The sequence below is a fragment of the Syngnathus acus genome, chromosome 23 (assembly GCF_901709675.1).
Source record: "Syngnathus acus chromosome 23, fSynAcu1.2, whole genome shotgun sequence".
Classification (NCBI taxonomy): domain Eukaryota; kingdom Metazoa; phylum Chordata; class Actinopteri; order Syngnathiformes; family Syngnathidae; genus Syngnathus; species Syngnathus acus.
Genome location: NC_051107.1, coordinates 2,505,900 through 2,528,967, shown reverse-complemented (window position 1 = coordinate 2,528,967; position 23,068 = coordinate 2,505,900). Strand labels below are relative to the sequence as shown.

The window sequence follows — 23,068 nt, the reverse complement described above, 5'->3', positions numbered from 1 at the left end:
GCATTACCGACACCTACTGGTTGAAGTCATAACTGAAAAAAGAACGAATCACTTCACTGATTCACAGGATTCGGTCTTTTGAACGAATCGTTCACTCACGAGCCAACACTAGCACACACAGCACAGACAGAGCAGGCGATAAAAAGTGCAGTTGGACACCATGGGAAATTATTGAACAGATATTCTAATAATATAATATTGATAAAATTGAACTTTTTTATTTATTTTTTGTTTTCTCTAAGGTTAATAACATGGGGGGGGTCGCAAAATGTTTTCTTCTCCCTAGGGGGGGGGGCATCACAGAAAATAATTGAGAAGCACCGCTCTACAATAATACAACACAGATATATCCGATATCACAGATATCGCAGATATCAAGAGCTTCACCTTCGGCATCATAAGTGACATCAGACGAGAAGCAGCCACGCTGGCCCTCTCCCGAAAGGCACAGACCAGTGAATCCCACCTCCTCCATAAGATCGTCACAGAGACACCACGACGCGTGCGCCTAAAGTCACGACGCCCCTTTGCCATCCAAGCCCATGAGCTGCTCAGCACAACATCAGCTGACACTTCCAAGGCCACCTGGGTCAAGACCATATGGAGAGAACAGTGGAAGTCAGCAGAACCATCTAGGCTGCACCATTACATCAATGACCTCACAGACGTCTCTGGCCAGGACTTGCCCCGGAAACAGTGGACAACCCTCAACCGCCTGAGGACCGGCGTTGGACGCTATGGAGCTGCAATGAAGAGGTGGGGACTCGCAGATAGTGCCTCTTGTGAGTGTGGGGACCCAGTCCAGACAGTAGAGCACATCAGCAGCAATTGCCCCAAACACCGGCCACCGAATGGCGAACAAGGCCTGATTGATCTGGACGACGACATGTTGACCTGGCTCGCCTCAACAGAGCTGCAAGTCTAAAGTCATACGACACAAGAAGAAGAAGTTACACTCGCTGCATTGCACCCTGGACGATCACGATGTGCTATGAGCAAACGATCTGATCCTAAATGAGGAGCTGTGTTTGAGATTATTTTTTTAATTGTGTGCCACAGCGGCCCTTTGGACAGATCATAAATCAACTAAAGATTTCTGTTAATGTTATTAAGAATTCAATTATTATTAATTCTAAAGTATGTTTAATATGCTGGTACTTTTACTCATATTTTCATTATTCACCAACTTTGTCAACGAGATGGATGAAGAATAAGAGTTTAATTGACTGATTTCGAGGAAAAAAACGTGAAACTTTTTTTGTTATACATAGAAAACTGTTTATTTTAATAATTATTTTATTATTCATTTATCATTTATTTTTAATAATTTTACTTTAAATTCAAGGCAAATTAATGCAACAAAACAAAAAATTACAGGACACTATCAGGAAAAAATGTCAAACTTTTCTGTTAAACATGTCAAACTATTTTATTAATTATTTTAATTATTTATTTATTATTTATTTTTAATATTTTTTGCATAAATTCAAGCCAAATGAATGCAACAAAAGAATGAAATGAATGCAACAAACAAATGACAGGACACTATCACTATTCAGTTGTACCGTATTGGCCCGAATATAAGACGACCCCGGTTATAAGACGACCCCCTCTTTTTCAAGACTCAAGTTTGAAAAAAGACTTTTTGAACACCAAATTTAATTTTTATACGGAAAATAATTACATCTGAAACGAATGATTTATAACATTATATTCGAGAGAAAAAGCATGTTATTTTGCCACATTTGTAAATGAATGGCTTCTGGTTTTTGAAATGTAAATAAACCAATCTACTGTGATAAAACAACAAAATTGCAATAACTGCATTAACCATCAAAGTGAAGTCTAACTGTAGTCTTGAAACAAATCTGAATAAGGAAAAACATTGCAATAAAATAATGCAAACTGCTACCGCTATTGTTGGGGAGCCTGAGGACTGTATAGGGGGTTGGCTCGGATGGTTATGCTCTTTTCGCCCCCGGGTGTCGATCAGAACACAGGAGGGAGTACGTGGTTCAGTTCTGATAGCTTTATTGGCAAGAAAAATAATAAGAAATAACCATAAATGAAATACTCTCAAAGACGCACACGATCACAGCAACATACTCAGTCGATACCAGCAACCTTGAATTTAAATCGGTATAATGTCTGGACCCCGAATATAAGGCGACCCCCACTTTTTCAGTCTTATTTCAATGCAAAAAACATCGTCTTATATTCAGGTCATTTACCTTTTTGGGTTCAATAGAATTGGATCTAATATTGTGTCCTGCAAGGTGTATTTTGGCTAGTTAGCGGAGAAAACCAGAGCACGTCTCTATGGAAACGGTGCACTTTTAATAGAGGGAGGAGGAAGAGGACGAGGAAGGCACCTCAGCTTCATCTTATTTGGTGGTCGTGCATAACGTGACGTCGTTTCCAGGAGCAGACTTCTGAAGAGGATGGAATTCATCAAAGCAACCTATGCTCACAAAAACGACATTTAGTAATGATGGCGACAACGACCATATTGGTGAAGCGTGACAGACACTCGGCCCAGATGATAAAAACACTTGTTCGAGACCAAGGAGACTTATTTAAATGCAAAATGCTCATCCGTAAAGAGCAAGAAAATTGCTTCTTTTTTTTTCCCTCGATGTTTATTTACAAACACTTTGACAGGTCAGCAACTGTTAAAAAATATTATTTTGAGGCACAGCCACAATAGCTTGCAGGCAGGCCCCCCCCAAAAAAAATGAACACGAGTTTACTGTTCCCGCCAAAACACCTTATCTACACGTTGCATGAGCAAGATAAGCGTGAATGTTGTGATGATAGCATATTGAAGAAACACTGAATCATAATTAAGTGTATCGTTGTTTCCTCCCCAGCAACGACTATCTGATGGCGTATAAATGTCGAACTTGACTAGAGTAGTGCCAAACTTAATTAGACACTTTTATCTCAAATCATCCGTCGTCATTGAAATGAATGCTATTAATTCGTTCCAGTGATCCCAAAAAGCTAATTGTTCAGTTTTTTAAAAAAAAATAGCACTCTTCAGTAACAATAAACATATTTTTTGTATTGTATTGTAATTAAATAGAATGTTATAGGCATTGGCGAGACACAACCAAGACTTTCCTTCCATTGTCAAGACGGAACAGAGCAACGGGAGTCGCATTTAAATCAACGACTCATTAAAATCAAGCATTAAAACCTGCTTCATGGAGATGAAGCAGATGAATCATTTTAACTAGTGGAATGAACGCGCTCGTAAAGTCTTACGGTGCAACTGCAGCCGAGCTTGGATTTGTTCTGGAGTGCGGCTTCGCCATCAGACGGACGCCGGTCAGTAATTGGATCTTTGTGTCGAAAGCGGTGGCACGTGGAGAACAATCAGCCCAAACATATGTGACGGAAACTGCCTGAAAGGAAGGGGAGAGAAATGGAGCAGTTATAGTCACATTAAAAATAAAGTGAGGAAATCCATTGCCTAGTACTCAAAACATCCATACAAAGTGAAGGAAGCGGAATTTGAAAACACTTTTCAGACCGCTTCAAATTCAGGATAGCCAACACTTTATGTTATTATGTATTTAATTTGTAGGTATTTATTTTTGTATCTTTAGAGGTCAATGACTTTTTATGTTTTGCTTTGGGCCTTGGAAAAGGTACGCAAAATTGTCCTGGAATTTCGTAACTAGTCTTAAGGGAAACATTGCTCGTAGCTTGAAGGACAAAAATTGCCTCCCGCATTTTAAGCGCTAATAAACTTTTCTAGTCTCTTCTCCCAATTATAGCGCTTCACAACCTTGGATTGGTAAAAAACATCATCAGGGTTAAAATGACAGTAAGATTGATTTTTTTTTTTTTTTAAGAAAGACGCCAAGGTTCTCCAAAATCAATAATACATTAAAAGAAGTGAGAACGACTTTTAACTGATTTCATTTCCTTGAGCTGTGACCGTCTATTAAATTGTAGAAAGAGACAACAAACCTCTGATTAGTGTGAAAAGTCGTGCATCAAATAAAATGTTTTTTTTGTTTTTTTATCATTTTGACCGCAAACCCAAAAAGGACGCTTAGTCAACGGCGGCCACCGACAGCGTCCAGCAGCTCCAGCGCCAACTTTCCTTTGAAACCCCGAGTCTAATCTCGTCCCTGGCTATCAAGCTAGCAGTTGAAATCGCTAGCATTTCAAATCGCAAACAATGACGCCACCCCCGCAGCGAAAAGCCCTCGCCTTTGCAAATATTTGTAAATGTCACTGGCAAAGAGGTTTGGAAAAACACCATTACCACTTCGCTAGTGACATTTGTGTGTGCCATTAGAAAGCAAAACTGTTTACACTGGGAGTCAACTGGCTCCAGTCAAAGACCTTCACTAGAGTTCCTTTTGGGTTTGAGAATGTGCCGTTGTCCCGCAGGCTGAGGTAGGAATTATATTGGACCTTAACAAGAGGTTGCCGTGGACATATTAAAAAACTATCAATCTCCCACTTTATGGCTTCCCGCCACTGGGGCTCAGGGCCGCCTGACTCATTACCTCAACCCGGCTCACCGCACATCCTTCATACCTCCAACCGACACCAGATGCCACAAAATAATTCAGTTAATCGTCAATTTAGCCGCCGATTATGCAATCGTGTCACTTTTCAGGGTGAGCACATGGGAAGGGAACCCGAGGCAATCGGAGGTTGCGTAAAATCCTAGGTGACACTACTAAAATGTGCCCGGAAGTTCCAATTCAATATTTTATGAGGTAGCGCCATTGCACTACTTTTAACAGTCAGGATCATCCGTCAGAGTTTAAGCTAGCCGTCCATTACCGGAGGAAAACATGTCAGCGTGTAGGAAAAACTGCAACTCCCCGAGCAATAAAAAAAGGGGAAACACTATAATGTGATGATAGTGAGTTGGGATTTGACAGCCGCAATTGAAGTGTATATAAAAGCGCTGCCATGCGAGGTTATAAATTCTGAAAATGGATGGCAGGCGAAAGATACGTGCAAAAACAGCGTCATTGATTGCCGATACTGTTGCTCATAAATTACTCAAGCAAATTCGGAGAGTGTTTTTCTCCATTACACCATTGCCTGAAACTTGAAATGTTAAATACACATTTGCACATTTTTAATTAGCGATCACTATTGAAATTTTTAATATTTGCCCAACATAAACAGCAGCAATTTTAGCTAGTGAGCCCCAGTTGCATTATTTGAATAAAGCTTATATGACACTTATGAGTATATTCAAACGTTGCTCTTTATAGGCCAACAGCTTTAGCAGTACCGTCCTGAAGCAATATTCAATTGATTAGCACAAGTCATTTGATTTTTTTATGTAACCATTTCCAAGTTGGTCCCATTGGTATTCTCTTATGTTTTGTTCTCCTTCAACACGGAAGAGGAGGATGCTCGACACAGTGTGGGATCTGAAGAGCCTGATGAATAATAAGCCGAAATCCTTCTTTAAATCTCCCCACAAAGTGAAACTTGGCACTTTCTGACAGTCATCTCAAATTGTTTTCTTGCCTTGCCCACCGGGGGCAGTATAATACAATTACGGAGGCATAAGCAAAGAAGAGTTTCACAACTACTATGATGCAGTAATATTTGGCAGAATGAAATTCAAGGTGTACTTTCGTCATTTTCGTCTTGACTCACTTTGGAAAGAGTATCAAGGAAGCAATTTAGAATATAACTATATATTTGTGATATCAATCAGCCCGCCGGTCGACTTATTTATATGTCAAAAACAGAGAAAAGCACAGTTAGAATGACGTTAATTACCACATGGTGACACTTCCAGGCTGCTGATGTGAAAGTTTAGTTTAGTTTAGTTTATTGTTTAGCACATATTATTATAACAAATAACAGTGCAGGGAGGGAGACGAAGCCTAGGGCTTGTAAGGAGCTCCACTCCTGTATAATCAAAGTGCACAACAAACAAAGTGCTGTGACATCAAATATTATTCAAGTGTTTAAGAAAGAAAAAAAATAATAATAATATATATATATATATATATATAAATGAATAAACATCAATGAATAAACACAAGCATAACTAGCTAAATATTAAATCGTCATATTTATATATGCATATATACGAAAGTGAACGTATACATACATAAACAAATACACTATACAAAATGAGAAACAAGAGAAACAAAATTTGACACTTTAGTGATGTTGAAACAATCAAAAAACACCAGGTAAGAAAATAGCTGAGCGGAAGCAGAAGAACTGCAAACAGAAAATAACAAAACAAGGAAGAATCAGGGTATAAATAGTGGTTTAAGTTGATGTTCTTAGTATGGATCAGCTGAGTGCGGTGGAGTAATTTTGGACTGGTAGGATCATGAGTGGAGAAGGTGGTGTTTCAGGTGCTTTCTAAAAGCAACCTGTGAAGATATGGATCGAATATGGATTGGTAGCTCATTCCAGAGTGAGGGCCCTCTAAAATGGATATTGTATTGATGGCGTGATGTTCGACAGGACGGTGGGTGGAGATTGTCCCCCTGTCTTGTAGGATAAGAATGTAATTCCGATACAAATGCGAAGAAATTATGAAAAGTGGCTGGAAGACAGTGTTTCCTGTATATATATTTATGGGTGAGTAGACAGGTTTGATGAATATTTACTTTATCAATTGGCAGTAATGAATAGTTTCTAAACAATGGTGCCGATGGTTCATATCTATTTGAAAAAGAGATCATTTTTAGGAACTTCTTTTGTATGATGAGTAATTTGCTGAGGTATGTTGGATATGTAGCTGCCCAGACTATGTTGCAGTAATTGAGTAAAGGAAAGAGGAAACTATAATACAGAGTGAGATGAGCAGACGGATGGACCAAGGGACAAACTTTTCGTAAGATACCTAGCGTTTTCATGGATCTTTTGCAAACCAAATCAATGTGTTCAGACCAGTTTAAGTGTTTATCTACTATAACTCCTAGGAATTTAGTGCTAGTAACTTGATGGATTTCGTTATTATTTATGTAAATTTTGGCCTGTTCTTTGGGGTAAGATTTATTTATATTGCAGAAGATCATGAAGTTACATTTGTTTATATTGAGTGACAACTTATTTATTTTGAACCATTTTGTAACAGCGTGCAACTCAGTATTCACACGTGCAATGAGGAAATTAAAATCCTCGTGGGTGGCAATGAGATTGGTATCATCCGCAAATAACAAAGGAAGAAAATTTGAACAAGACATGGAAAAATCATTTATGTACACCAAAAATAATAGAGGACCCAATATTGAGCCCTGCGGGACCCCAAATAGTATTTTAGATCTGTTGGAAGAACAACCATTTATATATACATATTGTTCTCTGTTGGCGAGATAGTTTGTGAACCATTTCAGGGCAGAATCGTTCACTCCATATCTCTCTAGCTTAGCGATGAGGATCTTATGGTCGACAGTATCAAATGCTTTGCTTAAATCTAGAAAGACACCAAGAGCGAATTTCTTATTGTCAAGAGCCGTTGAGATGTGGTTGGCAAGCTGAAGCAGTGCATGCTCAGTAGAAAACTTTTTGCGGAAACCGTATTGATGTTTATAGAGAATATTGTTTGTTTCTAGGTGCTTTGCCAATCTTGAGTAAACCAGTTTTTCTAGAATCTTGGAGAAGCAAGGAAGTACGGATATAGGTCGATAATTACCATATTCATTAGTCTCACCAGCTTTGAAGATAGGAATGACTTTAGCAATTTTTAATTCTTGGGGTACAATGCCAAATTTTAAAGATAAGGAGAAAATGTGTGTTAGTGGAATTATTATTGAATGAATAATTTTCTTAATAAGTATGCTTCTGATCTCATCATGGCCAGGGGCCGAGTTTTTCAAGCTCATGACGATGTTGTAAACTTCCTCAACACTAGGAGGGTCAAGAATGGAGAGTGAAGGAAACTGCCCTTTAATAAGGCAACAGGGGCTTGTATCAGAGGTTGAGAAGCTAGATGCCAAGGTAGCGCCAACATTTACAAAGAAATCATTGAAACCATTAGAAATATCTATTGGGTTTGAATGAGCTCTATTCTTCCCCAGCATCTCATTTGGGGTCGATGTTTTTGATTTCTTGCGATGTAATAAATGGTTGATAAGATTCCACGTTGTTTTGATGTCACCGGAGGCTTGTGTAAATTTATCAGCATAGTAAGTTTGTTTGGTTTTCCTTAGTAAAGCTGTAAATCTGTTTTTATATTTCTTGTATGTTTCTATATTTATAGGGATGGGATTTGCAATAGATTTTCTATATAGTTTATTTTTTTTACGTGAAGATTTTTTTAGTTCATCCGTTATCCATGGTTTCCCCTTAGAGTTATTTTTACGACTAGAAGTTAAAGGAAAGGAGAACTCTAATGCATTTGTGAGTATTGTTAGAAGGGAGTGATAGGCTTTGTTGACATCTTGCAACAGGATAACCTCATCCCATGACACAGAGCTGATGATAGATATAAAAGATACCATGTTTTTCTCAGTAAATTTGCGGAATTTCATTTGATCTCCAATATGATCTTTGATTTCAGGACTACTATCATTGTGGATGAGATGGAAGACAGGTAGATGGTCGGATACATCACAGATCAAAAGGCCAGATGTTATCTTGTAGTCTAGAGAATTAAATAGGATATTGTCTATGAGAGTGGCCGTTGAGCTTGTGATCCTGGAGGGTTTGTTGATAAGAGGGAAAAAGTTTCTGGAATATAATGTATTCAGGAAGTCTGCTGTATGTGACTGCTTAGATTCAAGCAAATTAATATTATAGTCACCAAGTAAGACACATAATTTGTTTTCTTTGTTTATAATTTCTAGAGTAGAGTCGAGGGCTTCATTGAAGGTGATTTTATCAGAGTCTGGTGGTCTATATATACATCCAATTATCACATTTTTGTTGTTTATAAGTGAGCAAGAGGAGAGTTCTATAAACACAGATTCTACTACAGTCATGTCAAAATTGACACTTAAATCCTTTCTGGGAGAGAAATTTAAGTTATCAATCACATACAGTGAGACTCCTCCACCTTGCTTGTTTGGTCTACAGGAATGTATAGGAGTGTAGTGAGAGAGAGGATAGCTAGATGTATTATCAACCATCCAAGTTTCAGTAAGAGCTATTACTGAAAAAGAATGTGTTAAGGTTGATAAATAGGTTTTTAGACCATCATAATTTTTAGAGATACTCCGTACATTGAAGTGGACAGTGGAGAATACATTTGTTTGGCAGTGGCCAGGAGGAGTATTGCACAGTTTGTTAAACATATCTTCAGAAAAATATTCACATGACATTTCAACAGATTTTAAGGGAGTGTAATTTGTATCTGGGTTAAGGAAGGACTCATAGATACCAGCATTAGCATTCTCTAGGTCAAATGAATTAAATAGTAAAGAGTCAAGATTCGGTGGGACAGAAATTCCTGCATTTGTGAGAATGTCACTGGATGGCATGAAAAGTGTAGGGGAACTGTCTACCTGAGATGGATGTCCTCCCTGCCAGTCTCTGTTTGCCTTGTTGTACTTCGCTGTAATCCATTATTTTCGTCCGGAGGGTCCATAGGTACCAGTTAATGGTCATTAGTTCAGCCATTGTAAATGTTTGGTTCCCCCACCACCAGGCCACATTTCTTCAGTTCCTCCAGTTCACTCACAACGAGAGTTTTGACATCTTCTGGTGTTGCTCCGTTTGTTTTAATCCATATTTTACAGTTCCTGACCCACGTTGCGAGAATCTTGTTTTCCTTTCCTTCAAGTTAAATGCGGCAATCAAATCAAATGGAAGTCAAGTACTTTTGCGTCACATGGAGCTTGGACAAAACATCTGCGAGTAGAATAGCACAAATTGACTGAGAAAAAAATCCAGAAAAACATTATAATAGTAAATTATGCGCCTGAACGGAAGAACAATTACGATTTGGCTAGCTTTTGAAATTCCTGCCGTCGATATCCGCTAAATTCGGCTGCAACAAAGAAAGGAGCTCCAAAAAGATAATTAGTAGTTGCAAATAGCGCAGAGAGACAGGTTTGTGTGGAGCTGCCTACAGGCAGAAAAAGGCGAGTGAGCCAGCGAGCGACCTCCACTCCGATGATTCCCCGGCCGCCTCCACACTTAAACCGCAGCGTCGGAAGCTGTCTCCTCTGTCTGCCGACACACCAGCAAATGGTTTTTTTTCTCCTATCCCGAGGCCCGCCTAAGTGGAGCGGTCCACTGTAGCCTAGCCTCAGTAATTAACTGTCACAACGTTTCAAAACTAACAAATGGACTCGGTGTCAAGGAGGGCCCATTAATTTACTGGCCCTCGCTCCTCCATCCTGCGCCTATTATGTCCATTACGGCTGACTTTCATGTTGGGGGCGTCCGTCGCTCTCGGCTCGGCCCCCCCGTTTCAAGTTTCAACACAAGGCTAAACGAGTCTGGAAAAAAAAAAAATCTGTTTGCCATTTGGTTTCTTTTAAGACCACGATTATTTATTTTAATTCAAACGCGGTCCGGTTGCTTCGTTTTGATGGTTGTATGACAGCAAGGAGGGAGATGTTGCCTTTTCAGTTTGTGCATGATTGCACGAGCGTGGGCGCACGAGAGCAATTCAGGCATTATATCCTGACGAGACACATAAGCACTGTTGCGCGATAATGATGCCCGCATGCATAATGAATGAAGAAATGTGTTTGGGTGAAAGTGAGACTAAATTAGTCAGACTGGACAATATGGATGCGGAAAAAATGTGCTTGTGCTGTTCTAAAAATAGTGATAGACAATTGTGATTTCCTAGGAATTGTGTGTTCATCTGAATGAGGCTTGGAGAGAGTTCTGGAAACTGGAATTGATGCGGCTGTTGTGCCCATTGATCTCTAACTCGGGATTTTTTTTTAGAGCTGTCAAAATTAATCGAGTAATCGTTTATCAAATTAATCGAGAACCATTTGAATAATCGAGTAATTATTTGCAACCATGTTTTTTATTTTACAAATTGTCCAAATCCTTCCCAAGAGTCATTTATTTTGTACTCTTTCATGCAAAACATAAAATGCATCAGATTCTTTGATTAATCGACGAAACAATCGTTCTAATAACATTCAATCGTAACAGCCCTCATGTTTTTTTTTCATTTTCGTCTGTTTGAATGTACTGTATGTTCTTTTTCCAAAAAAAGGCGGCAACACAAACACAGAAAATCAAACACTGGGCCCACTTGAAAATGTGAACGAAACACGCGGCGGCGGATTCTTTTCGGAAGGCTGCCCCGCTGAGCAACATGCTGTTTGCGTGCGTGTGTGCGTTCCTAGCACAAGCCTCCACTGCGCCCGGCTTTGCTCCTTTTGTTTCGGGCTCGACGTCCGACTGCTGTCCTTACTTTCTACTTCTCTGACTCTCTGGAATAGCGACGGAGAGGCGCAATCTGTCTGGCGACACATATGCGAGAGCGATGTGAGGCCCACCCACGCAATTACAAGTGTTGCGCATACTGTAAAAAATGCACAATGACTGAGCACTTAATAAACTGCAGTTTGGTTAACGACAGAAAATATCAGTCAGCATCTCAACTAAAACTTAAAAAGAATACTCAGCCGCCGTCACGTCGCTCCTCTAGAACGCCAAAGTGACCGCGGGGCTCGGTTAGCATTTTGTCGAGGAACAGCCATTAAATGTCACCCAGCTGGTGACTGATAAAAGGTTGGAAAGAAGTGCGGCACTAAATCCACTCACGATTCGGTACAGAGCAATACAAAAAAAAAAAAATTCCACCATTTATTTAACAAACATGCGAAAATTCTGGAAAAGGCCAAATCACAAGCACACGACGTTTTTTGGTCAAAACTTAATCACGACAAACTTTTTTTGTCATTAAACGAGAAGTTACTTTTAAATTTCATTTTAACTGACATTTCTTTTTTTAAATTTCTTTACCTGAATGTCGTGTATGAAATGCACAATTCCACAACTTCAACTATCAACCAACTTGCTCGCCTCATACTCGAGCATGTTCAGGCCGTGTCACCATAGCAACAGCAGTGGCAGGCGAGCAAAAAGAATGAACGGAATGAGAGAAAGAGCACGACACATACACACAAAAAAAAAAAGTGAGTGAAGAGCGACGACAACGACACTGCTGTTTGAGTAGGGAAGAATCAAAGAGTCGCTATAAGGTCGAGTCGTTCAAACCCGTTGACTCACAATTCCCCAACCGATGCCAACGGAGACGCTACTTATCATTTACACGGCAGCGGAACATTTATGGCTTGTTAAATGACACGTTGTCGTCTCAAAAAGTTCTGACTCGGCGATGTGAAGATTGCTCTGTTTGACGCGTTTCCCGTTAGACAACACGACAACACGCGTCTGCTTCGGGCGTCCGTGCTCTCCTTTTGACAAACTAGGGCATGAAAATAAGCCTTGCGAGTGCCAGGAGGATTCTAAACGCAGGGCCGCTTTTCTCTGGCCTCGCCTCCTTAATCAGCCTTGCTCTTATCTCCGCCTCGCATCCTGGCGCTGGAAGGGAAGTCAAGTCTGCGCACACGCCACCAGGATCGTCTCTCCTCCGGCCGTGGCCGTCGGTTCACCCCGGGAACAAAAGTAATGGGACACCTGCTCTTCAGATCTTTCTCCACATCGAAATGAACGGTTTGCTATGACTGATTCGTGTCAGACTCAAGGCCCGGGGGCCAGTTACGGCCCGCCACATCATTTTATGTCAACTTCCTGTGTCAATACTAAAATTACTAATTGTTTTTACTTTTAAAAAATAGATTTTGCTATCTTTTTTTAATATCTGAACAGCTTTTTTCAAAACAATCATAATGTCCCTTCGAAGGAAACTTCGACTACGATGCGGCCCGTGACACAAATTAGTTTGACACCCCTGGATTACTGCATTGATTAATGTCTTACGGTACTTTCCATATTTTATAACACCACATCATTAAATCCACAGGTATGGATTGGAGTCGCATTAAAAGAAAATGATGTATAGCGTCTTCAATTTCAGCCTCCGATCAATATCGGATGTTGCCTTGTAAACACTTTGTGAAGTTTAAAGTTTGCCCGGCTACTTTCACAGCAGCCGGCGTATAAAGTAATCGACGAGAGGGGTTGCCACGGCAACAAGGGTCCGGAGAAAGCCCTTCGGAGAGCCCGCAGGCAAACGCAGAGGCGGCAAAGTGGATTAAAACAAACAGGTAAGGCTTAAACGCTTAGGACTAATTTGACGAGTGTGTCATTATTTTTGGACGGATTACGGCGTGACAAGGCGGACTAACGGCGCCCGTAAACAATGCTAGCTTTGCGAGCCCGCTGTGACTGTGAGCGAGGATCGTTTGGGCTTTAAAGCGCAGTCGAGTGCATGACTTGCAATCAGTCATAATGAAAGAAAGACGCTAGGGGACGCTTTGCCATTTCTGGGGTACTGGAAGTCACTCAACAGATGAAAACAAGGATTTGTGGGTTTACAGACCTTGAAAAAAAAATCGGAATATCGTAACGACATTCTCCCATATTGTTCCTCTCTGGTATGCAGTGTGATTTATTACAAGGCGATGCATTATGACAGCGTTACATAAGCTCAGTATAAAAAAAAAAAATTTAAAAATCATTTTAGCTCTCTAGGCTTTCCATTTTCAAGTATTACTCGAAATGACAACTTGATGCGCTCGCTTTTTAGGATTTTTTTCTTTTTTTTTTTTGTTCAACGCTTCGTCACTTTTCCCCGCGTACCCGAAGCCGGACTGTCAAATGTAGCGTTAAATTGCTCCCTTTTTTTACTTGTGTCGTGCTGGAGATGACTGCTGGGAATTTGTGTTAATATTTGATATGTTAATATTTGTCTCGCTGTCAGCCAATGAATAATGCAAAGGAAGGGAAAGTGCAATGGGCCCGCCCTGTTCTTTTCATAATGGCTGTGACGTGGCCTTTGGCTTGTTCTTTCCAACTCGACTATTTTTAAACTCGACTGAGCAGCACTTGTAGGAACAATACGAGGGTGATTGCAATCCCTCCCACAATTTTTCCGCGGCAATTAACGCTAACAATCGCGACTAATGTGAGCACAATAATTGTGCCGTCACCTCAAAACAACATCACCGGTTTTTAATTACATTTCGCAGCTTTGTAAAGAACTCAAAAACTTCCACGTTTGATTTTCCCAAGTAAAACGACGACTCTGACGCGCGACCGTTTGAATATCAATAACTTTGCGTGTTTGCCAAAGATACAAGAGCGCCCCCCGAGTACGCGGCGCCGTGAGTAGTAAACTTACTTTTAATCACCCCTGCTGAAATATAATTAGCATTTTGATTTGTATTCGCATGGAAGTGGGCTATAGCCGAGCGGCTCATTAAGCAAATCAAACTCTGACTTGTTTGCTGTTCTCGCCTCGATTTCACAAGATGGGCGAAAGAGAAGAAGAAAGTGAGGAGAGGAGGAAAGATGAAGGATGCAAATAATAAACAGCCCTAAATAGATGTAAAAATACAGTTATGCATGACTGAGTAAAAAAAAAACAACGTCATATCGCACATAAACTGTGCAAGTGAGACCATGTGGAGGAAGATATAAATAAAAAGTTAACACAGTCATTACAAATGTGATTTTAAGTCTCTCTCAGCATTGATTGATGGTCTTGTTAAAAATAAAAAGACTAAAAAAAAAATTTCAGAAAAGATGGCTGTAATTCAGAAACACCTCCCATGTCAGTCTCCCCCGCCAAGGCAATTCTTTTTTTGGGGGGGAAGTTTGCAGGCACTGCTTAGTCAGCTCAATTCTGGACACCCGCCTGGAGAATATTCAAGTAAAATATATTGTCTTGGAATGATTAGAATGGACAGCCCATAAAAAGCTGGTGGCACAAGTTATAAAACAGTCGGGAGATGGCATGGCAATTTTCAATAGGATAAAAAAAAAAAAGAATTACAGCGTTGGTTTAAGGAACGGAGGTGTGGAGTCTCTAAATATTGAATCTCTGCGTAAATAAATATATGTATGTGTGTATATATATACAAAATATAAAATACATATATATATATATATATATATATATATATATATATATATATATATATATATATATATATATATATATATATATATATATATATATATATATATATATATATATATATATATATGTATATAATATATATATGTATAAAATACAAAATAATATATAAAATATTGTGCACCTTTTTCCAGTGCCCAGTGTTCATTTTCCATCGAATGGGTGTGAATATTTCATGATGAAGGATGGCTACGAAGTGACTGTCACTTTATCACATGAAAACTCAGTGGGAACTTCGGCCCCCTGGCAGCGTTGGTTGCATTTTTGTGTGTTTGCGCAGGGTGTGTGTGGGTGATGATTGACAGCTCGGTGCTGGTGGGTTCGTCCACTACTGAGAGCGAATCCCTGGAGAGGCGGCGAACGGCGGCGAGGAAGCAGCCCCAAACGCGCTCACACAATGACGTCTGTGTGACTTTTTGTCTGTTTATCTTACTTTTTATTCCCACTGCTTGCATGGATAGAGTCACGTGTGCGTGGCCAGGCGATGAGGTCAATTGTGTATTAAAGCAACGATGAAACACTAATTCAACTGTTTCCTCTTCAACATTTAAAAGCACTCGACCGGCCCGCCTGCAATTAGCTGAAGCGCTGACTCGTTTTAATGATGAGTGCTTTTTGGCCCCGGACAAAGCGAGCTAACAATCAAGCGAGATTTCATTCACGTCATTTGGATGCTTGTGTATTTGGAATTGATGTTTGCCCCGAGGAAATAATGGAGAAGTTATGATTAATTAAATTACTGCATGCGGTTGATGTTTTTTATGTCGCCCTACAAAGGTCTAATTGCGACAAATAAACATTTAAAAAAATAATACAATTCCACATAACGCTAATGAGTATACTGTGTATTTTATGGTGGGGGGGGGCAGTGCCCACATGCCCCCCCCCTTCTAGCTCCGCCAGTGTTTTCATTGGATGTGAATGTGGTATTAGCATACAAAATCAAGGATCTTTTTTTTTTTACGTTTCCTATTTATATTTTAGCAATTACAACACACTCTGTAAAAGAAGCAATGTAAAATATAAAATGTGATGACATTAAATTGAACTCTACGACACCTTAGACGTGTAATAAAAGGATTTTCTTTTTTTTTTTTTTACCCCAAAGCCAGAAACACAAGCTAGCAGACGCGCTGCTGTTAGCGTAGCCTCGCAGTGTTTCCCTTACTTTGGCAAAAATATTGCGATTTCTTGCCAAATGTTGCACGCTCACCTCCATCCATACAGCTGCTCTGTATCAAATTTTTAATTCCGCTCTTCACACTCGGGCGCCCTTTGTACTAACAAGTTAAAAATGCTCATCTCTTATCACGGCTAAGATAATTAGCATTCCAAGAGGCTCAGGCGCTGTAATTGCATGCTCGTGTATGCGAGTTAATCTACAATTCAAGTCAGATTTATTTAGAGTGCATCATCAGCCAGCCGAGGTCCCAGAGCACATAATAAAACACGCACGCGGATAATAAACAACAAAACCTACGTGACACTAATCCTCCATGCCTCGTGTATTCAAAACAAGTGTGCCCAGACCCTGTGTGTACCATTATGATATTGATGCCGCTATTGCCTCCAAAGAAAGATAATTAAAGATCCTTGTGTGGCACTTAGTCACTTTCGATCACTGCTTCTTAATCCTACACAAAAGTAAATATGACAATGGGGTTTATTACGCTCATAACTTTCTTGTTAGGCTTGAACTCTCGCTGGAAGTGGACATCACTGCGAACGACATTAAAAAAAAAAAACTATTAGATTATGTCTCACGATCTCTAACAATACTCTGATTTATTTGTATTTGCGCTCACTAGATTGTACAGGTGTACCTAATGTTGTGGCATCGAAGAGCAACAAACAAGTTTATGAAATTCTGTGATAAGAGCAGCAAAATGTATGCAAAAGTCGCTAATGGAAAGTAGACAGCAACGCGTCTCGCCTGGGCCACCCACTGTCTGGCTACCATGGTCACAGTCCGCCCCCAAAATGAAACTTCAACAATATACCGCATGAAAAAGCTTTAAGTGGAGCATCAATATTTGGATGGCAGCTCCACTAACATTTTATTATAAATGGCCTGTCTGCCTGCCATCGGTGCCCCAGAAACACACGTCTTCAGTGTACACCCTACATATTCATATCAAAATTGTTGTTCAAACTTTGCGGCAAACAGCGAAAAGTTACTTTAATTTGAATACAAAGAACATTTTGCGACCCTGGCTGTCCTCATATTTAATCTTCGGTGGAAATGTTTTGTGTCTGGTAAGGATTTGAACTCTATTGTTAGCTAGACAGCTAGCTATAGCTGTTGCCCAAGCTAGCTAGCTAGCTTGCTAGTTGCCAGCTAACCTAATGTTATTTTCATGAAGGCCTCTGTCATGCAACTTGTTTGGTTGGGACTAACTGGTGTATAAAATGTAAGACATAACAGTGTGTGTTTTTTTTGGCTGATTCAGGCTGAAGGCTATTAAAGTGCTCTCCTGTCTCTCTTTTTGCTTCTCACTTAAGTTGACGACCACAATTGCGGTTCACTTCAAGTGGGGCGCCCGGTATCATTTCGCCGACCGTCATGAGATCTTTGTGAGGTTTTTAAAGCTATAAAAGGAGCAAGTTCTCAATTGATTTCCCCAGCCACATCACGACGAAGCTGGACAGAAAGACACAAAGTGACGCTCCATGAAGCAGGATGTTAACAGGAGGCTCTGCAGGGGGGGGTTATATTACCACGAGAACATTCGTAAGCACCCCGCAGTTCTGTCGCTCATTTGTTTAGACAACATTGCTGTGGGACTTTGCATGTCTAACTTTGCCGCTAAATCATTTGTATGGCCCGAGGCTTCAACATCAAGGCCAGTGGCGTCCTAGCTTAAAAAGTGGCTCCTTTCCTGGAAAACAATGCATTAGCCTCGAGCCTCGCTTTACTTTTCAATATGGCAATGGTTGTATTTAATTGTTAGCTTGATGCTTAAGTGGAGAATCCAAAAAAACTAATAGACATTTCATATAAAACTAAAATAAACTGATAGACTGGTTCTACCGAGTCCAGCACGTGTACAATGAGAGGATACCACAGAGGGAACCAACATATAGTAAATAATGGATAAGAACAGTGTGACCCGAGAACTGAACGAAGCGATCCAAGGAAGAGAGGATACTTATTTTTGCCAAGAAATTCTATAGTGGCTGTTTTTTCTATTTACATAATTGTATGCATTGTCGCACATTGCGTCCAGGCGCAACATCTCATCGACTACATGCTCTACTCAAAGGCCAACATGAGCAGATGGTAAGAACCTCTGATGGTGGGTGTATGCCAGAGATAAACATTGCAGTCTCCATTAGCGTTTAATTCTGATTGCCTGACTTACCGATTCTAAAAAAGTTGATGAGTGACTTCTTCTAAATTACAGAAGAAGACAGTAGACAAGTACCGTAATTTTCGGAATATAAGTCGCGTTCTTTTCCATAGTTTGGGTGGAGGGGCGACTTATAATGAGGAGCGACTTATATGTGAATTTTTTCAAAAATTTCTTTCCTTGTACTTTGTTAACGCTACAATATAGTTATATACTAGATCTGTGGAATAACGACGAGGCTGACGTCAGGGCGCACGCGCGGCGTTGTTGACAAAGGACGAGGAATTTGATCGATGGATTTAATGATTTAGAGTGCACAGATGGTTTGATAATATTATTGCTTATATAATAGTTATTTGATATCTAATTTATAGATCGTTATATGGGCCTGTGGAATATTTTGAAGTGCAAGCGCCGTCAGCGGCGCGCACCCATTGTTGATAAAGGACGATCGATGGATTTAATGAATTGGAGTGACAGATGGTTTTATAAACGTGTTATTTATGTAATAGTTTTTTTTTAATAACTCTGAATGTTACGTCAGGCTCGTCACAGCCCAATTCAAAGTGTCCAAGCAAAGAGAATGTTGGGATGAATAAACACCTCAGACAGACAATTTGAATTGCAGATATATCCGAGAAAGAGGCCAACGTGTTTTGTTGTGGTCAGGCGTGTGTTTGCATACAGAGAAGGTTCCCGTCTGATGAGTCGGAACTTCCTTTTGATGCCCCCTCCTGCGCGAGTACGACCCACCTCGCACCGAGGAGCCCGGATCATTGACGGCGCATTTGCAGCGTGTTGGCGGGAAGACGAGCAAAAAGACGGCGTGGCATCAGGTCGGCCATATGGCTATGTGATCTTTTCAGCTTGGAGCAATATGCCAAACCCGTGGGAGCTTGGCCTCGTTCTCAGCGAGCTCAAATGCTTCTGATAGCAGTAGCAGGGCTCGAGTGGAAGATTTATACCAAAGAGCTACGGCCACCATCTCTCAGTAAAAGTCAAAGAAGCTAGAGATTTGTGACAAGACATAACATACGACTTACCCGAGGTCGAAGAAGTATTACAAGTTTTAAAGGAGTCTGCTTCACAAGGATAGCTTCAGAATCAGTTCTCAGGGGCTCCAGGATGAGTGCGGAGACAAAAACACCCAACTCTTTGTGATCAAAAGATACTGAGGAACCACAAGGGAGAAAGAAATGGCTGAATAAACCCCCCCCAGAGACAACTCATGGCTGCCAGAATTCCCTGAGCATCTGACAGTTCCTGAACAAAATGAATTACCTGACTATTGACAAGAGGTTGAGTTGTTCCAAAAAGCAACTGCTGAGCACTTTGAGAAGTTTGTATTGGTGGCAAGAGGTCATTGAACAAGGTAAGCGTGTGCCCAGACAACCCAATCAATCAATTGATGAATCATTTTTAAAGCACAGTGGATTTAATCTGAAGGATTTAACTTTGTAAGAAAGAACTTTGCAACCTTGTGTCTGGGCAATTATGTCTTCTTGCAAAGTGCTTGCTTGCAGTTAGTCAAATAAATGAAAAGAGCTCCTTCAAAGTTTCTTTCGGTGTCATTAAAAGACGAATTGGGACCAGAAGATTCATGGTACCTGAATACTTTCTGCTTCTGTGAATAACATCCATCAGTGAAAATTCCTTTGGTTCACTGCGACTCTGGAGAGTTTTTCCTCCTGATTAACTCGGGTATGTTTGCACAAATTGCCGTCGTGGCAGTTGGCGACCCGTTCATTAGTAGGCAAATGACGCTTTAGTTCTCCTTACGGAAACGTTCTGTAGAGTGAAGAGGAAGAAATGTTGATTGGTGTAAAAAAAAAAAAAACAATGGAGATAAGATCCCGAGTGTTGTAAGTCAGAAGACAAAATTCTGACCGTAAATGTTTTCTTTTTTGTCAATGACTCGCGTTCCTTTCTCAAACTTCATCTTTGTCTCATTCCTTCTGTCCTTGACAACCTTGGCGGCACGAACATGAGTCATTACTCATTTTCCTCCGATTAGACTCTCGCTCGAGTTAATAAGAGACGGGCCGATACAAAGTAAACCGTTTTTTGCGGGATCTACCACATGGTTTCGTTTAAACGCATGCATACATTGACTATCCAGCGTTCAGCCATAAAAAAAAAAAACTCGTGCTGGTGTCACATTTTATGGTTTTTACACTTTAATGATATGAGAGTCACCGGGTGATGGATGACCGCAGGAACAAGCGCGGACGTTCGGGATGAGCACAGTCTGTTCTGTTTTCCGCTATTGCCAAGAAGAAACGGGCCCCGCTCCTTCGGCGGGTGTCTTAATCCCAGAAACAGGTGGGCCTCGTTTACTATGGGCTTTACTTTCAGGAGAGATTAATAGTAATAAATTGATTGCGACGATCACAGTTGGCATATCCGAATTAATGTTCATCAACACACCGCAGCTAATAGCTCAATGAAGTCGTCGGTTACCCCTTTTTAGCCAGACGAGATTTTCTCAGTGTTCAACACGAGCGCAATAATGGGAACGCTGTTTAATCGACGCTTACAAGCGCGACAATTTTAGTCGGAGCTAAACACACAGAGGATCGGGCTCGTAAAGTTTTAGAGATCATGTCATTGTTAGGGGTCTTTAAAGATACGTGATGTATTCTTGTTACAAGTCTGGCTACAAAAAGCCACCCAAGAAAAAGTTGCACGGTCGGTTTATCTAAATGGATCTGTCGCTCTCATCTAAATAGGCCAGAACTCACAGATGCATGTTTATTTGCGATAAAAACAAAGCGCTGGATCGGAACGTTGTTCATTCACACCGTGACATTGGCGAAGCTCAGGGCTTCTCTACTTTGTCCTAGCTGACCTGTTTTCCTTTTTCCATTTTACCACCTCGCCTAATAGACCGCAGGGCAATCGTTGTGTTTCAAGACTTGATGAAGTGGAGCCTATTGTGGAGAACAAAGGCTTACTCCATCTTGGTTGGCTCTGGCTGACACTGTCGGTCCCTCGGGGGGGTTTGACGCTCTGTGCCAGTTGCTCAGTCTTCTGCCTCGTCGTTCCGTTCAATGGTTACAAAATCGGGGAAAAGGGGAGATTTGCCGCAGGATCCGTTACAGACTGGGACAATGACGGATGATTATATGAAAGATAATTTCGGCTGAATTGTTATTCAACGCTATTTTCATATCAACTTGTGTACTGTATGAGTTTTAGTATTGGTGTCACCAAAGACATCTTTCAAACTTCTCAACCAAAGAGGTCCTAGCTTAACCTGGTACAGTCTGATTTTGTTTTCCAAGCTCAAAGTTTCATCCCAAGATGAAGACTAGGAAAAAAAATTCTGAGATGAAGTGGCACAGAAGGCTAGAAACTTTCCTGGAACTTTTCTGACTCTATCGGACAAGTCACCAAAACAACTCCACTGAAAAGCAGTTTGCTTTTCTTCAACAGGTGGATCTGCGACTATCGATCGTGTCGGTTGGAGAAGCAACGCTAAGACGCTCATTTCATCTTGAAAACCTCGCTCACGGCAGATGGTACGTGAGTGACAAGACATCGTGTGTGAAATGGAGGAAGGAAGGTCCTGTGGGAACGACTCCTCTGTCACGGCGTAGCGCTTGCCTGTCACATCTTCTGCCATGTTCCACTTGGTCTCTTTTGTTTGTGTCAGATTCGTTTCTCTCAGGAGCCTCACGGTGACGAGATGATGAGGGAGCGAAATAAGGTAAAAATCTTCTACTTACTAATAATTTCCAAACTAAAGAAGCGTAAACCACTGGAGGGTTGCTGATGATTGGATTCTCTATCGTGTTTCTTTCAGGGTCTATTCTGGTTTATGCTGACACTTAAGCTTTTCTTCCCTCTTGTTTCATCTGCTTCTTTAGCGTCGTCTTCTCTCTTGTGCCAAGCACCTCTGGCAGCTTTTCAATTCCTGCCTCCGTATTTCTTGTTCCCACTGCCGGGAACCACAACTTGGCCTCCCTCGGGGATAAACACACACAGACAGAAAAAATAAAAACGCCTATAATCGCCTTTGGGGAACACAAACATATTGTCCGGTCACACGTTATGCTTGCTGGTGATGCTACAAAACAAAAATGTCAGTAAGCTCATTGGTCATTTATGAACGTTAGCTTAGCATGACTAAGCTTCAAGGTCAGCTAACTTTGTCCGACAGATATTCAAATTTTTCGGGTCAATAGTCCAAACTACAGCTACAGGTGCCCGCCCGACGTGGTTCAAGCAGCCGCACTTTCGAAAAACCCAGAGGAGCTTAATGGTCTGAAAAGCTCTTTAGCAGCTGTTATTTACATGAGAGCGCAGCTCAGGTGGAGTTCTAATTCAATGACATCAGCTCCTGTCACCGGTGACAAATGGCAGAGGGGGTGACGAACTAATGTGCGGCAGGATGTGCCTCACACTTTTATAAAGTGGCTGACTGGAGCCTATCGGAAGGAAATATAGAGTCCATTAATGTCGCCGCATGGGCCGGCTGAGTCAGGGGGAAATTGGTAGGGGAGGTAGTTTGAGAACTAGTTGTTTTTGTTTTACAAGACAGCAAAAAAGTGTGTAAAGTTAACTTTTTTTGGACGCTGTCTATGCTAGGTTGCGATATGGTAAAGGGTCAAATGCCATTGCTAGCCATATTTAGCGTCATGTCACCTGACATGTCCACAATCCCATTATTAGTGACTAA

General features: G+C 40.8%; 1 long non-coding RNA gene across 1 annotated transcript in view; it reads right to left on the bottom strand.

Moving 5' to 3' along the window:
• Positions 1 to 230: 230 nt before the first annotated feature.
• The window catches only part of LOC119117522, a 48,768-nt gene continuing 25,930 nt past the window's right edge, over positions 231 to 23,068 (bottom strand). The window contains exons 4-5 of the long non-coding RNA XR_005096539.1: positions 2,232 to 3,407; positions 231 to 921 (exon numbers count right to left, since the gene is read on the bottom strand). This is a non-coding gene — a long non-coding RNA (uncharacterized LOC119117522). The remainder of the gene's footprint in view (positions 922 to 2,231; positions 3,408 to 23,068) is intronic.